The following is an 18141-nucleotide window of genomic DNA, read 5'->3' on the forward strand; positions in this document are numbered from 1 at the left end:
CACTCATCCTGACAGGAAAGCTGTGTGTGACCAGAGACTTTACTCGTTGGGTGTGGAGCTGGCCAATGTGGTAGTGATGTGTCGGTCGTGAACGATCCGACAAAAAGAGCCGGCTCCCCGCGGTGAACGATGGGAGCTGCTGGGTCGCCCTCCCAGGGCTGTGGGGTACTCGGTACCGGGCCGGTGTCAGGGGGATGTGTCACAGCAGCGGTGACCCGGTCCGTGGCCCTGGGCACCCAAATAATGGGGGAATGTAGTTAATGGAATGGAATAGCTCGTGACGCCACCTGTGGTGCTCGGCAAGGGAGGTGTTAAGCCAACGCTGCATGCAGATCCACTGGGACTGATAGTAGGGTGCAGCAAGGGTGTAAAAGCTCCCCACAGGTGAAGCTATAGTCCCAGGGCAGTGTAGATGTGGTTGGCACGGGGATGTAGCGGTGCCGTAAGGGTAGGAAGCAGACAAGACACAGCGGGGTGCAATTCCTGTACCTTTACTTGATAACTGCAGTCCAGGGTCCTGATTTCAGATGGTAACGGAGCAGGCTAGCCTGGAAGCAACTCAGGGATTCTCTCTCAGCAGGCGGGCTGTGTAGTCTCCTTCCTAATGCTGGTTTGAATGAAGCACTCCAGTACTAAGTTACTCTGAAGTTCCTCCTGTCAGATGTTCCCAAGAACCTTACTTGCACAGCAGACCGCTGTAGCCTCTCTCGGGGACTCCTTTCTCCTGAGTTCCGGCTCTCTATCCAAGCTGCTGTTGTGCCTCAAGTCTTAGATGGGAGTAGGGCATTTACAGCCCACTACTCCTCTGGTATCTGCTGTAGGACCGTTAGTATCCGTACAGCCGTGGAGACCAGGCTCCAGTTCATGCATTCTCAAGCTGAGGGAGCTCTCCTTCCTAGCTCAACCTCCAGCTTCTCTCTCCATGTCTGCACACTTCACCCTCCAATGAAACAAAATGAGAAACTGGGTCTGAGCAGAAAAAGTAAATTAATGTGCATGCAAAATGTAATTGCATATGAACACATGACCTTTACACAGAGAAAACCAAAAGCAAAACACAAAACCGTGTGGCGGGATGGCTTCTACATTATTTTGATCAAAATTATGTTAACTAAATACCCTTATTACTATTATTACTACCTTCATGCAATTTTTGCAATATATTTTTTTACTTTTTTATTCCAGGATATTTGTTTTGTGTTTTGCTTTTGGTTTACACTTCACCCTCCGCAGACTAACTGACCACTCCTTCCTCTTGGCCCTCAGAGGGCACCCCTTCCCTTAATCCTGGTTCAGAGTTCCCCCTGCTGGCCTGGAGAGGAACTGTGTTGCATGTATGGATTGACTGAGAGAGAGAACCATCATTGCCTCCAAGCCTGGTATTACCCTCCCCTGGAGGAAGGCAAAGCCACTGTGGCGACCATGCTCCTGGGGGCGCCACACCAGCACCCCAGTGAGAGCCACTAAAATCTTTGAATGGCTCTCACTGGGCCCACCGGAACAAAACTCCACCCACTAAGCAATCAAATTGGTTCCTAGCGAGTGGGCGGGGTTATGCGGTAGGTGGGCGGAGTTTAGGACGCCATAACACATATACAATAGGGATCCATTTAGGATCCAAAAGGAGTCGAAAAAGAGCCGGCTCTTTTTGGTGAGCGGAGCCGTGAGAGCTGGATCACCAAAAAGAGCTGGATCACCAAAAAGAGCCGGACTGCCCATCACTACAATGTGGTCAGAGACATAAACTGTATCCTGGGGAGGATGTGGCCCCTGGCAGAGACCTACAGGGACATAGCCTGTATCCAGGGGAGGATGTGGCCCCTGGCAGAGACCTATAGGATCCAGGAACGGTTCACATCTCACAAGTCTGATTTTGGTGTAGAGTCCACGGCCTCTGATGCAGAGTTTGGATCAGAGACTGTACAGGATGAACTTCAGAAGCAGCAGACACGGCCCATGTTACAATCTGCACGTTTCTGTTTCTAGGAGGGGCAAATACTGCAGTAGCAACATGCACCTCAGATTCATGCAGCAGAGGCACCACAAGTACCAGAATGTGCTACACAGGAGCAGAACATTGCATGTGTGACTGTATGTATTGATGGTGCGCAGCAGAGCCCTGAGGCTATATGCACACGGAGTATTTTGCCTCTGCGGATTTTGTAGTGAAAACCGCAGATAAATCCGTAGGTATCTGCGGATTTGCCTGCGGTTTTACACCTCATAATTAATGAGGTGTAAAACCGCAGCGTTTCTGGACAAAAAAAATTAACATGCTGCAGATTGTAAACCGCTGAAAAATCCGCAGCATGTGCACAGCATTTTCCAGTTTACCATTGAAAACAATGGTACTGTACAACGCACCTAAATCTGCTGCGGACCCGCAGCTGCAGAAACGCTGCGGATCCGCAGCAGAATCTGCACCGTGTGCACATACCCTAATACTGACTCACTGACTGGGGATTACCACCCTGTACCCATGGGGTTGGAGGCTGGAGGGGGCTCACACTCTGTATTGGATGTCACATTGCCTGATGATAATGATATTATTGTTGATAACAATGTGCAGGATAATGTGTGCGATTTCCCCCCTTTAATACCTAGTGCACAAGAGGTGACAGGTCCAGGTCCCCCTGCAGCAGACCCTCACCCCAAGAATATAACTACTATAATACTGCCCCTATATACAAGAATATAACTACTATAATACTGCCCCTATATACAAGAATATAACTACTATAATACTGCCCCTATATACAAGAATATAACTACTATAATACTGCTCCTATCTACAATATAACTACTATAATACTGCCCCTATGTACAAGAATATAACTACTATAATACTGCCCCTATATACAAGAATATAACTACTATAATACTGCTCCTATCTACAATATAACTACTATAATACTGCCCCTGTGTACAAGAATATAACTACTATAATACTGCCCCTATGTACAAGAATATAACTACTATAATACTGCCCCTATATACAAGAATATAACTACTATAATACTGCTCCTATCTACAATATAACTACTATAATACTGCCCCTATGTACAAGAATATAACTACTATAATACTGCCCCCTATGTACAAGAATATAACTACTATAATACTGCTCCTATGTACAAGAATATAACTACTATAATACTGCCCCTATATACAAGAATATAACTACTATAATACTGCCCCTATGTACAAGAATATAACTACTATAATACTGATCCCTATGTACAAGAATATAACTACTATAATACTGCCCCCTATGTACAAGAATATAACTACTATAATACTGCCCCTATGTACAAGAATATGACTACTATAATACTGCTCCTATATACAAGAATATAACTACTATAATACTGCCCCTATGTACAAGAATATAACTACTATAATACTGCTCCTATGTACAAGAATATAACTACTATAATACTGCACCTATATACAAGAATATAACTACTATAATACTGCCCCTATATACAAGAATATAACTACTATAATACTACCCCTATGTACAAGAATATAACTACTATAATACTTCCCCTATGTACAAGAATATAACTACTATAATACTGCTCCTATGTACAAGAATATAACTACTATAATATTGCCCCCTATGTACAAGAATATAACTACTACAATACTGCCCCCTATGTTCAAGAATATAACTACTATAATACTGCTCCTATGTACAAGAATATAACTGCTATAATACTGCCCCTATGTACAAGAATATAACTACTATAATACCGCCGTATGTACAAGAATATCACTACTATAATACTGCCCCCTATGTACAAGAATATAACTACTATAATACCGCCGTATGTACAAGAATATCACTACTATAATACTGCCCCCTATGTACAAGAATATAACTACTATAATACTGCCCCCTATGTACAAGAATATAACTACTATAATACTGCTCCTATGTACAGGAATATAACTACTATGATACTGCTCCTATGTACAAGAATATAACTACTATAATACTGCTCCTATGTACAAGAATATAACTACTATAATACCGCCGTATGTACAAGAATATCACTACTATAATACTGCCCCCTATGTACAAGAATATAACTACTATAATACCGCCGTATGTACAAGAATATCACTACTATAATACTGCCCCCTATGTACAAGAATATAACTACTATAATACTGCCCCCTATGTACAAGAATAAAGCTACTATAATACTGCTCCTATGTACAAGAATATAACTGCTATAATACTGCCCCTATGTACAAGAATATAACTATAATACTGCTCCTATGTACAGGAATATAACTACTGTGATACTGCTCCTATGTTCAAGAATATAACTACTATAATACTGCTCCTATGTACAAGAATATAACTACTATAATACCGCCGTATGTACAAGAATATCACTACTATAATACTGCCCCCTATGTACAAGAATATAACTACTATAATACTGCCCCTATGTACAGGAATATAACTACTATAATACTGCCCCTATGTACAAGAATATAACTACTATAATACTGCTCCTATGTACAAGAATATAACTACTATAATACTGCTCCTATGTACAAGAATATAACTACTATAATACTGCCCCTATGTACAAGAATATAACTACTATAATACTGCCCCCTATGTACAAGAATATAACTACTATAATACTGCCCCTATGTACAAGAATATAACTACTATAATACTGTCCCTATGTACAAGAATATAACTACTATAATACTGCCCCTATGTACAAGAATATAACTACTATAATACTGCCCCCTATTATACTGCCCCGATATTATACTGCCCCATGTTATACCGCCTTCTATAAGAATACAACATGTAGCAGGTTATTATCTATATAGATTTGCTTTTCGTTTTTCTTCAGGTCACTTTTTATCTCTCTATCGGGTAAGGATTTACATTATGATGAATATTACGGTCTCTGCTGATCTCAAAACAGGGAAATAAAATTCGGTAAAGAGAAAGAAATAATCCATTTTGTGTAATATGATTTAGAATTATGGGATGTTTTTGGATGGGGTTGCGGCCTCCCTGTCAGAAGGTCGCAGCGTCTTCTTGTGTTAGCGCGGTACAATGTATCAGAATTCATTACCTCTCAATGTGCTCTTCTCTATATAACTGGAGGCTTTTAACCCCCCACATCTATCTACAATCACTGGTGCCTGAAATCATGACCGGCACTAGCTTCACTGGGACCGGGGGACAATGTTCAATCACTTGTAAATCAAGAGCCGCGGAGACACCATCACATGTTTCTCAACGCAAGCAATGACTAGCCAGGTCTCTCACCGGGAAGGAACAACCACGGGAAGGGCAGTCTCCAATGAAGGAAACCACCTATGCCAAAACATGGTATCCATCCACAGACAGCTGTTTCGGGGTATTGCCCCTCATCAGTATGGAGTAGGAAACTGGCTAGTAGGAGCAATGCCTAGCAATAGACTGTGAGAAATGAGGATGAATGAACTCATGGAGATCAACATCCAACACTGCAGAGACACCATCACGTGTTTCTCAACGCAGTGATTCTAGAGCAATGCTTCCATCCCTTATGGGAAATATGCAAAAACATGTAAATCAAGAGCCGCGGAGACACCATCACATGTTTCTCAACGCAAGCAATGACTAGCCAGGTCTTTCACCAGGAAGGAACAACCACGGGAAGGGCAGTCTCCAATGAAGGAAACCACCTATGCCAAAACATGGTATCCATCCACTGACAGCTGTTTTCGATGTTGATCTCCATGAGTTCATTCATCCTCATTTTTCACAATGTTCAATCACTGACCGGACTGGGACCAGGGATTTGGGTTCAGGACAATCACCACACCTGGACCAGGCTTTTGGGTTCAAGATGTTCGCCACACCTGGACCAGGCATTCAGGTTCAGGACACTGGCAACACATGGACCAAGGATTCGGGTTCAGGACAGGTGTGCCGGCCATAGACAGAAAGGCAATCCTTAATTGGGTATTTACTTGGCTTCTTTGCCCAAAGTTCCACCAGAACCGCCGTGCATTTTGCTCAGTGTGCTCCTCCATTTGTCGTAATTCTCCGGTGATCATTCTAATGACATGAGAAGAAGTCGGCTATAGTGAACTGCTCGTAGCCTCGATTTTAGGGGAAAATCACAAATGCAAATCTCCCACCATCACCGAGATAAAGGAGATAAAACCACAGCTGTAATGTGGGACATTGGGATTTGTGGCATTTCCCGACATTTGCCGGGATTCTCTCCACCTCTCTGTGGAGTCTCGCAGGGACATTAAACCGTCATCCTTCATAGACTCGCTGTAGCTTTCGGATTTCACTTTTTACAGTTTTTAATTCATTATTTTTAATACTGTACATTTCTTTATTTATATATCCGAGTGCGTAAAAATGTTCTCGCTAACCGGGTGACAATCTGCACAAATCATTACAGTTCCGATCAGAACATTACACCTAATTACCTGTGCCGGGGCTATAAGGTACAGGCATTCTCAGAGCAGGACGAGGCGCCCGATAAACTCATTATATGGGAGTAGAGCTACCGGAATAGTTAATCTGAAGATCGGTTTTAGCTATAGGCATTGGCGGACTTACCATTCTCACAGGGGCCTGAGTGGTAAGGCGGCCACTACCACCTCCAAAGCATGATGTGCATGATGATGAACTATTGGACTGCAAAGGGCACAATTATTGTTCTTGCACCGGGGCCCTCTTCTATGTCTGCCTCTGGCTGTAGGGTTCCTTATTGTAAGGATCAATAAAGTCTCGGCCGTGCCCTTTCTCAAGCCAGAGCCTTTGCTTGCTAGCAATTCATTTCCTCTGGAGCCCGGCACAATTTCTTTCCACCCAGTTTGGACCAAACCAGTCAAGAGCCCCTTGCGGCTCCCCTTCCCCAGTACTCTCCTTCCCAATGCACCAGTGAGCAAAAGCACCACTCAAAGTGGTCTCTTTCATCAGCTGACATGTGCCACTAACAGCTGCGGGGTGGAATCGCGATCCACCTGTGGCTGTTAATATGTTAAATGCCGCTGTCAATCTCTGACAGCAGCATTTAACATGCTCACACCGAAGGGCGTCAGAAATCCCGCCCCTTGGCACACGTGTCACATAACCGCGGGCCGCCGCTGGGTTGGTATGACAAGCCGGGGTCAGCAGGAGACCCCTGTGGTTGTCTTTACCGCATTGCTATGAGTGCCCCTGTGGGCGGAACTCATTGCAGATTAACAATTTAGCTACACATAGCAGAGCTGAGTCAGAGGCGATTGGATGATCGCAGCTTCTAGTCTCCCATGGACACTACTGAAGTTAGTAAAAAGTGGAAACAAAAATGTTTTTAAAAATATTAAAATAAAAAAAAAATATAAAAGTTCAAGTCACCCCCAATTTGCCCCATTCAAAATAAAACAATAAAAAAATACAGATATTTGGTATTGCCGGGTTCTGAAATGTCCGAATCTATGAATATATAAAAAGAATTAATCCGATCGCTAAACAGCGTAAGGAGAAAAAAATCAAAACGCCAGAATTACGTTTTTATTGGTCACCATGACATTGCAATAAAAAGGAATAACAGGCGATCAAAACATTGTATCCACCCCAAAATGGTATCAATAAAGACATCAGCTCGGTGCATGAGAAATAAACCCTCATCCAGCCCCAGATCACGAAAAGTGGACACGCTGCCGGTCTTGAAAAATTGTGCCTTTTATTTTTTTGCAGACTTTTTCTCCACTTAAATAAAACAGAACCCAGACATGTTTGGTGTCTGCGAACTAGTAATGACCTGGACAATCATAATGGAAGGTCAGTTTTAGCATATAGTGAATATGGTTAAAAAAAAACACTATTGTGGAATTGCACCTTTGCAATTTCACTACACTTTGATTGTTTTCCTGTTTTACAGTACACGATATGGTAAAACCAATAATGTATGCATCACAACCTGCTAGGTACCTGTCTGCAGTCTCAATGACTTCTGCTACATGCCTGCGGCCTCCAGGACCTCGGCTACCTGTCTGCAGCCTCCAGGCCCTCTGCTACCTGTCTTCGGCCTCCAGAACCTCTGCTACCTGTTTGTGGCCTCCAGGACCTCTGCTACCTGTCTGCGGCCTCCAGAACCTCTGCTCCTGTTTTTGACCTCCAGAACCTCTACTACCTGTCTGCGGCCTCGAGGACCTCTACTACCTGTCTGCGGCCTCCAGGCCCACTGATACATGTCTGCGGCCTCCTGGTCCTCTGCCACCTGTCTGCAGTCTCCAGGCCCTCTGCTACCTGTCTGCGGCCTCCTGGTCCTCTGCTACCTGTCTGCAGCCTCCAGGCACTCTGCTACCTGTCTGCAGCCAGCAGGCCCTCTGCTACCTGTTCCTGGACTACTGTCTGTTTGCGGTCTCCCGAACCTTTGCTGTCTGTTTCCTGCGTGCCTCAAATGCTTGCTGCACTGACACCTGTGGTCTGTGTGACCACCCGGACCTTGGATTTGAGGATCCTCCTTGCCTGGTGAGCCTAACACTATGTATATGTGCAATGTTATGAAGAAGGAAAAGACAAAAATACAAGCTAAGTCCAGAAAACTGGACAGGTTGGTAGCTATCGGATTGCAGACCCCTGATCCTATCCACAACAACTAACAGTAGCCGTGGGGGGTTCCTACGATGCCCTAGACCCCTCGATCACAGCCAGAGAACTAAATAAGCCTAAAGAAAGAAAGGGGAAATCTAAACTGCCCCAGAGCAGACCCCAAAGCAATAGGCAGCCCCCAACATATAATGATGGTGAAGCAAGATGAAAACACTAACACAGATAGAAAGATAGGTTGAACAAATGATGGGGCCCAAGCTAACTAAAAAGGACAGGATAGAAAAGCTGCTGTCTGCAATCCGTAAAAAACCCTACCAAAAAATGTCCCAACCGTCTGATAGGAAAAACAGGCCCTGAAGTCGCTAGGACTTCAAAAAGACTATATCAGCACTCAGGTAAATTCTGAAGACAGAGCAAAGAGACAAACTGATCAGAGACAAAAATGGAACTCAGCACACCCCCGACCGGGGATGGCTGAACTCCAAAAAACAAGGTAAACAAAACAAAACTAATAAGTTCACTGGCAGAGCAAAAACTTATCTTTGGGAAGCAGGAATCAGACTGGTCTCCAAGAATCCAGCAGAGAAATCACCAGCGACTCAGAAGGGTGTCGGCTGCCTTATATCCAGTCAGAATTTCCTGTTACCCAGTCATCATCTACCAGATCAGGTGTTTGGTAATCAGCCTCACTACCTTCCTTCACCAGAAGAGGGAGTTCATCAGACATTGACGGTGAAGGGGAAAATGAACTCACAACAGTACCTCCCCCTTGAGGAGGGGTCACCGAACCCTCATCCACTCCACCAGGGCGATCAGGATGGGCCCGATGAAAGGCACGAACCAATCTTTCGGCATGAATATTGGATGCAGGGACCCAAGAATTATCCTCCTGGCCATAACCCTTCCATTTAACCAAATACTGGAGTCTCCGTCTAGCCAGGCAAGAATCCAGTTTCTTCTCAACCTCATATTCCACATTACCTTCAACCAATACCGGGTCAGGAGGTGCCACCACAGGAACTACTGGCTCAACAAACCACTTTAACAGAGACTTATGAAACACGTTATGGATCTTAAATGTAACAGGAAGAGCCAATCGAAAAGAGACTGGATTAAGAATCTCCAAAATCTTGTAAGGTCCAATAAATCTAGGTTTAAACTTTGGAGAAGCTACCTTCATAGCGATATTCTTTGATGACAACCAAACCATATCACCCACCTTAAACTGGGGACCAATGGTCCTATGCCGGGTGGAAAACCGCTGGGCCTTTTCCTGGGAGAGAGACAACTTATCCACCACTTGGTCCCAGATCTGGTGCATTCTCTCCACCACAGTGTCAACACCTGGGCAGGCAGAAGGCTCCACCTGCCCTGAAGAGAATCGAGGATGAAACCCAAAGTTACAAAAAAAAGGTGACATCAAAGTGGCAGAACTAGCTCTATTATTTAAAGCAAATTCGGCCAAGGGCAAAAATGAAACCCAATCATCCTGATCAGCAGAAATAAAACATCTCAAATACGACTCCAAAGTCTGGTTTGTTCTCTCCGTCTGCCCATTGGTCTGAGGGTGAAACGCAGAGGAGAAGGACAACTGAATTCCCAGCTTGGAACAGAAAGTCCTCCAAAATCTAGACACAAACTGCACTCCTCTGTCAGATACAATGTTCTCAGGAATCCCGTGCAAGCGAACCACCTGTTGCAAAAACAAGGGCACCAACTCTGCAAAAGATGGCAACTTAGGAAGTGGTACAAGATGGACCATCTTAGAGAATCCATCACAAATCACCCAAATAACAGTCATTCTCTGAGAGACAGGCATATCAGAGATAAAATCCATTGAAATATGGGTCCATGGCCTCCTGGGCACCGGCAAAGGCATCAACAACCCACTAGAGCGAGAACAAGGTTTAGACCTAGAGCAAGTCCCACAGGACTGCACAAAATTCCTGACATCACGAGACAAGGCGGGCCGCCAAAAAGACCGACTCACCAAATCTCTAGTACCAAAAATACCTGGATGACCAGCCAATGCAGAGCAATGAACTTCAGACATGACTCTCTTCCTCCACTGGTCAGGAACATACAATTTTCCAATGGGACAACGCTCAGGTTTGTCCTCCTGAAACTCTTCCAGAGCACGTCTCAAATCGGGCGAGATGGCAGAAAGAACTACCCCCTCACCTAAGATGGTAGCAGACTTGGTCACAACAGGAGATCCAGCAAAGAAACTCCTAGAGAGGGCGTCTGCCTTGACATTCTTAGTGCCCGGAAGAAAAGAGACCACAAAATCAAAACGTGTGAAAAACAAGGCCCACCTAGCCTGTCTAGGATTCAAGCGTTTGGCCGACTCCAGGTAAATCAAATTCTTGTGGTCAGTAAGGACCACGACTTGATGTTTAGCTCCCTCCAACCAATGTCTCCACTCCTCAAATGCCCATTTCATGGCTAACAGTTCCCGATTCCCCACATCATAGTTACGTTTGGATGGGGAGAACTTTCGGGAAAAGAAAGCACAGGGATTCATTTTAGATGTTACAGGATCCTTTTGGGACAAAACAGCTCCTGCACCTATCTCAGAAGCGTCCACCTCTACCTGAAACGGGAGTGAGACATCAGGTTGCCGCAAAACCGGAGCAGAAGTGAACCTTCGCTTCAGCTCCTGAAAGGAAGAAACAGCCTCCGGAGACCAATTCAGCACATCAGCACCCTTCTTAGTCAAATCAGTCAATGGTTTGGCAATACCAGAAAAATTAGCTATAAATTTACGATAAAAATTAGCAAAACCCAAAAATTTCTGGAGGGCCTTCAAAGAAGTGGGCTCAACCCAATCATAAATGGCCTGTACCTTGACCGGGTCCAATTCAATAGTTGACGGAGACAAAATAAATCCCAAAAATGAAATCCTCTGTACACCAAAAAGGCATTTCGATCCCTTGACATACTGGGAATTCTACCTCAAAATCCGGAACACAGTCCAAACATGTTCCACAAGAGAGTCCCAATCCTTGGAAAAGATCAAAATATCATCCAGATAGATGATCAAAAATTTATCCACCAAGTCTCGGAAAATATCATTCATGAAGCACTGGAAGACAGAAGGGGCATTAGTGAGCCCAAAAGGCATCACCAGGTACTCAAAATGTCCCTCTGGAGTATTAAACGCTGTCTTCCATTCATCCCCATGCTTAATGCGGATAAGATTATACGCCCCCCTGAGGTCAAGCTTGGTAAACCAGCAAGCACCTTTAACTCTGGAGAATAGATCAGAAATCAGGGGTAACGGATACTGATATTTAACAGTAATTTTGTTGAGGGAACGATAGTCAATACAAGGCCTTACTGACCCATCTTTCTTAGGCCGGTTTCACATTAGCGCATTTTCAGCGCGCGCACGGCCGGGGGTAGCTCCGCCCCCGAGCCGGCTCTCTGCCCGGCGTGCCCGCCCCTTCCTTGTAGCGCCGCCTCCTAGCGCACAGCGGCACCTGCGATCGGCGCACCCTATCTTTAGCATAGGGTGCGCCGATCGTGCGCAGGCCGTACGCTAGTTGCGCTTTGACCTGCGCTGCGCACTTTTGACGGTGCGCCGTGCGCGCCAAAATCGAACTTTTCGGATTTTGGCGCGCACGGCGCACCGTCATAAGTGCGCAGCGCAGGTCAAAGCGCAACTAGCGCACGACCTGCGCACGATCGGCGCACCCTATGCTAAAGATAGGGTGCGCCGATCGCAGGCGCCGCCGTCCGCTAGGAGGCGGCGCTACAGGCAAGGGGCGGGCACGCCGGGCAGAGAGCCGGATCGGGGGCGGAGCTACCCCCGGCCGTGCGTGCGCATAAAATGCGCTAATGTGAAACCAGCCTTAGCCACGAAAAAAAACCCAGCACCTAAGGGTGACGAGGATGGTCTAATATGACCCTTCTCCAACGACTCCTTAATATAGGATCGCATAGCCTCGTGTTCGGGTACAGATAAATTGAAAAGTCGACCCTTGGGAAATTTACACCCAGGGCTCAGCTCAATTGCACAGTCATAACTCCTATGAGGAGGCAAAGACGCAGACTCATTCTCACTAAATACATCATAATAATCAGCCAAATAGTCAGGAACATCATGTGACTGGGGAGAGGTGGAGAAAACAGGAGCATCACTAAGGGCACACCGACAACCCCAACTCACCACAGACACAGATTTCCAATCCAAAACTGGATTATGGATTTGCAACCAGGGTAACCCCAGAACAATGGTATCATGCAAATTATGCAACGCCAAAAATCTGCAATTACCACCCGCATTACCACCTGGGTCCAAAACTGAGGTTTATTCTTCGCCAAAGGAGTAGCATCAATACCCCTCAAAGGGATAGGCATCCGCAGAGGTGTCATAGGAAATCCACAACGTTTAGCAAAATCCAAGTCCATTAGGTTCAGAGCTGCTCCTGAATCCACAAAAGTCTTAGCGCAAAATGTGGACAGGGAGCAGATCAGAGTAATTGCCAGAAGAAACTTAGGTTGAACACCACCCACAGAAAATGTGTGTGCAAAACGTTTCTATCGTTTAGGGCAGACAGAAATAATATGCGAGGCATCACCACAGAAGAAACACAGCTTATTACGCCTTCTGAACTCCTGACATTGCGCCCTAGACAAAACTCTATCACATTGCATAGGTTCAGACATTTGTTCAACAGGTGGCAACACCTCTCGTGCGGTTTTGCGATCACGCAAACGCCGATCAACCTGAATGGCTAATGACATAGAATCGTCAAGACCAGAGGGAACAGGAAATCCCACAATAGTATCTTTTACGGTTTCTGACAAACCCTTCCGAAAGAGAGCTGCCAAGGCACCATCATTCCAGGTAGTAAGGACCGCCCACTTTCGGAATTTTTGACAGTACAACTCTGCAGAATCCCGACCCTGGCTCAATGCCAACAGGGCCTTTTCAGCCTGATCAATAGCATTAGGTTCATCATACAACAACCCCAAGGCTTGAAAAAATGCGTTCACATTAGTAAGAATAGGATCATCAGGTTTCACAGAAAACGCCCAATCCTGGGGATCGGCGTGCAGCAAAGAGATGACAATTTTAACCTGCTGGGCGGAGCTCCCCGACGAGTTAGGCTTTAAGGCAAAAAATAATTTACAATTATTCTTAAAATTCAAAAATTTAGACCGATCCCCAAAAAACACATCAGGAGTAGGGATCTTTGGTTCAGCAGCATGTGAATGAGCAAGATAGGCGGAAATTCCCCGCACTTCAGCAGTGAGCTGCTCCACACGATCAGACAATTGCTTCATCTCCATGGAGAAAGAAAAAAAAATTCCCCCTACAGGCCGTAGAGACATAGAGGAAAAAATATGCACAAAAAAAAAAAAAAATTCTGACAAACTCTTTTTTCTTTTTTTTTTTTTACAATTCTTTCCTGCTATTGAGTACCCTAGGATCTGCGGTATGGCTGGTGATTCTGCTATGAATGAGTTACCGAAGGAGGAAAAAACAAAAATACAAGCTAAGTCCAGAAACCCAGAGAGGTTGGTAGCTATCGGATTGCAGACCCCTGATCCTATCCACAACAACTAACAGTAGCCGTGGGGGGTTCCTACGATGCCCTAGACCCCTCGATCACAGCCGGAGAACTAAATAGGCCTAAAGAAAGAAAAGGGAAATCTAAACTGCCCCAGAGCAGACCCCAAAGCAATAGGCAGCCCCCAACATATAATGATGGTGAAGCAAGATGAAAACACTAACACAGATAGAAAGATAGGTTGAGCAAACGATGGGGCCCAAGCTAACTAAAAAGGACAGGATAGAAAAGCTGCTGTCTGCAATCCGTAAAAAACCCTACCAAAAAATGTCCCAACCGTCTGATAGGAAAAACAGGCCCTGAAGTCGCTAGGACTTCAAAAAGACTATATCAGCACTCAGGTAAATTCTGAAGACAGAGCAAAGAGACAAACTGATCAGAGACAAAAATGGAACTCAGCACACCCCCGACCGAGGATGGCTGAACTCCAAAAAACAAGGTAAACAAAACAAAACTAATAAGTTCACTAGCAGAGCAAAAACTTATCTTTGGGAAGCAGGAATCAGACTGGTCTCCAAGAATCCAGCAGAGAAATCACCAGCGACTCAGAAGGGTGTCGGCTGCCTTATATCCAGTCAGAATTTCCTGTTACCCAGTCATCATCTACCAGATCAGGTGTTTGGTAATCAGCCTCACTACCTTCCTTCACCAGAAGAGGGAGTTCATCAGACATCGACGGTGAAGGGGAAAATGAACTCACAACAGTGTAATATGTGAATGCCTGTATGATGTGTCGGCATGCTCCTAATGTGAGTGTGCATGTAAGGCCAGGATCACACATGCGAGGAACACAGCCGAATCTCGCATGTTAATACCCAGCACTGCCACCGGAACTCGGGAGCGGAACGTGCGGTCACATAGCAATACATGGAGCCGCACGCTCCGCTCCCGAGTGCCGGCGGCAGTGCCGGGTATTAACATGCGAGACTCGGCCGTGTTTCTCGCATGTGTGATCCCGGCCTAAATGTGTTTGTATATGTAGGTGGGCCTCATGAAAGGTTTTGAGGGGCTCAAAAACAAGCCCCGCACAGGGGTCCTGCACTGTCTGTGCTCACCCCTGAGCTAATTGCTGGGCATCCCAACTACAGGTCTTACCCTTAAAGAACCCTCATAATGTGCAGAGAACCCTGTGCTCATGCTCTCCGGTGGTCCCAGGTCTTAGCAAGACCCATATAGTAACATGAGTGGTCTCCACTACATGTGCGACCATTCCTACAGTACGGAGGAGTATAAGGGGGTAAGATATGATGTCTTTCATGCTCCCCTTCCCTCTGATTGTCTTATGTTTATAGATGTGTTTTATGATAATTGTTTGCGGTACTGCTATATGTATAGCTATGTATTACTGCTCATTGTTTATGGTATTGCCACTTGAATGTGTTACCATTGTAAAGAAAACTGTATATATTGCCTTGTATTCCTGTATTATAGTATTGTCTACCTATTATGTGTATAGTCAGGGAAAGGTAGTGTATCCTCCTTGGGACATTAGAGGAGGGCAGTCTTAGTTTATAGTTTCCCCTATAGACCGGGTAGTTGTAATTATGTTGCGGGCCACTAGATGGGGGTATACTAGTGGGGCCTGATAGGAGGTTCTTAGAGGGTTAATTGTAGGAGGGGCTGCTGAGAGTTAAGGTTAGTGATGAAGAGCAGTTTAGTCAGACAGGGCCAGGGTGCCCAAGTGTTCACATGGGCTATAGGCCCGAACAGCTTGGCAGTCTTGTAACGTTAAGTCGTTATAGCCCACGTTAACCACGGCCACTGCGGGTCTTAGCAGTGGGTCAGAACAGGAAAAGGAAGATGTGGCGTCTTACCGCCTGGGCCAATGTTTTAGGGCAGAAGTTGGCTGGACTAAGGAGATGAAAGGAGTTGGAGCTTCGACGAGATTGGTACAGATGGGCCGGATGCTTCACCGGGGGTCACCAGACCTAGTGATTGGTGAATTCGTGTCTGGGGCGAAACAGGCTGAAGGAAATGTCATTATAGTGAGGTCAGGCCAGGAAGGAACTGGGAAGCAGGCTAGTACGGTCCGGTCTGGGCGTGTACTGCACAGGAGTGACGGCAAGCAAGGGAAAGATCAGGAAGGAAGTAAATGTTATGATGTACCAACTGTGGATATAACGCGCAAAATCCTAAGTTGTCTCGGACTGTGTCTCCAGTGATGGGGGTCGCCTAGAAGAGGGACCGTTATGGCCTGGGAAGTGCCCGGGTGAAGATGCATCTGGAGATGCAGGTATGCCGAGGAGAAGAGTATTGTTTCATGTAGGGGAAGGACTGGACACAGCTGCTGCAGTAATACAGGTCACGACTACAGTCCTGTCCCTCCCTTACAGGAGCGCGGCCGAGCACTTTGTGATTCTGTTTAGTTGCATCATGGAAATATATTCATCATGCCTGGAGCTCGTTGCCTCCAAGCCAAGCAAAATTAAATCTGCCATTTTATGGCGAATTTTGATAACGCGCTCTCCACAGAAGACATAATGTTTGATTTAAAAACTCCGTGATGGAGAGAAAGTTTCTGGGTCATTACGAGCCGGGGCTTGATTATTATGGGAATGTTCGGGTGCGGGGGATGGGACATTAGCCGGAGAACATGTCGCATTTTACGTCTTTCCACAATGTAATTTCGGAGTGTGAGTATATTAGCAGCGCAATGTTCTCTCCACATTTACTCACCGGCTTCTAAGTATCGCTTGGATTCGGGTGTCAGAACTCCTGCTCCTGTCATAAACTTGCAGAGATCTCTCAGATCTGCGCTTTTACTACAGTGCAGTAAAGCACAACACTTAAAGAGATATGGGCTAAAATTAAGTTAAGGACACGCGTTGTAAGGAAAACCTTAATATATTATTATTTATGGTGCAAAGTGGTTACAAGGAATGCTCCAGACTACATGTTAAGTGCACTAGTGTTCGCTGTTTACCAGCTTACTGCTGGGCGGGGGAGGCGCACTCCTGATGATTGACAGTCCAGACTGGCGGCATAGTTGCTGGAACTGTGCGCTCTCCCATACTGCAAGGACGAGACATTAATGCTGGCCCGATTCAGTGATCCAGCAATCCGGTGAGCTCAGAGCAGCACTCACAAGCTCTATAGAAAAAAGCGTGTCAGGGGAGGTCCTAACCTAGGAGACCCGCCACGGATGATACACTGCAGAGGTGACTGGTGTCCCAGGCAAAAAAGTTATAAATTCCCGCATTTTTGAGATTTGTAATCCCCTTCTCGACATTTGCCATGCAGATCCTTCATATGTCAGGTCCCTCTCCTGGCAGATGATGGCTGTGTTATTCAACCATCATCTGCCTCTAACAGCTGCGGGTGGTGAAGAGCTCTGCCCATTGCTGTTAACCAGTTAACTGCTGCTGTCAATCTATGACAACAGCATGTAGTGTAATATTGCGTTACTCTTTCCCCTGCAATCATTTTTTATACAGGGTATATATAGTTTTGTGTTGTCGAGGATGGGATTTTTTTTGTTTCTTTGGTTTTACATGTATTTTTGTTCATTCTTACTTTTTTTTAGCCTTATTTCTGCTTTCCCTTGTAAACGGGGCAGACCCATATTGTTCCCAGGTACTGGTTTACACGATCAGGTCGTCCTACTAATTGGACCATGGTGATCAGATGTGACCCACGGCCAAACCCTGCAGCGAGTGTCCGTTTATCCTGCAGCGCCTCTGCAGGGGGAATGGAGTATTGCACAGTTTTTATTGGGCTGTCAGCATAATGTGCGGATGTGTCGGATCCTCCGGAGGCAGAGACGCTCTTTGTAGCCATTTCTACACTATGGTGAAATGATGAGAGTCCTAATCAAAGCCCCGTATACATCCAAGTATGGGATAAAAGTTAGGAGGTTTCAATTCACCGCCAGCAAGCAGAGATCTATGGAATGGTAAGGAATTTAGCATCTGTACATTTACATCAATTCTTCTTGCGATTTTTATTAGGCTCAGGGGATAAGGTGGGATGACA

At 45.5% G+C, this 18141-nt stretch overlaps 1 protein-coding gene across 1 annotated transcript in view; it reads right to left on the minus strand.

The window, feature by feature from the left end:
- ALK (ALK receptor tyrosine kinase) overlaps positions 1-18141 on the minus strand; it is a 969161-nt gene that overhangs the window by 692460 nt on the left and 258560 nt on the right. The window lies entirely within an intron of this gene.

The sequence above is a fragment of the Dendrobates tinctorius genome, unplaced genomic scaffold (genome assembly GCF_039654945.1).
Source record: "Dendrobates tinctorius isolate UK_male_01 unplaced genomic scaffold, ASM3965494v1 ptg000232l, whole genome shotgun sequence".
In the NCBI taxonomy this organism is placed as follows: Eukaryota; Metazoa; Chordata; class Amphibia; order Anura; family Dendrobatidae; genus Dendrobates; species Dendrobates tinctorius.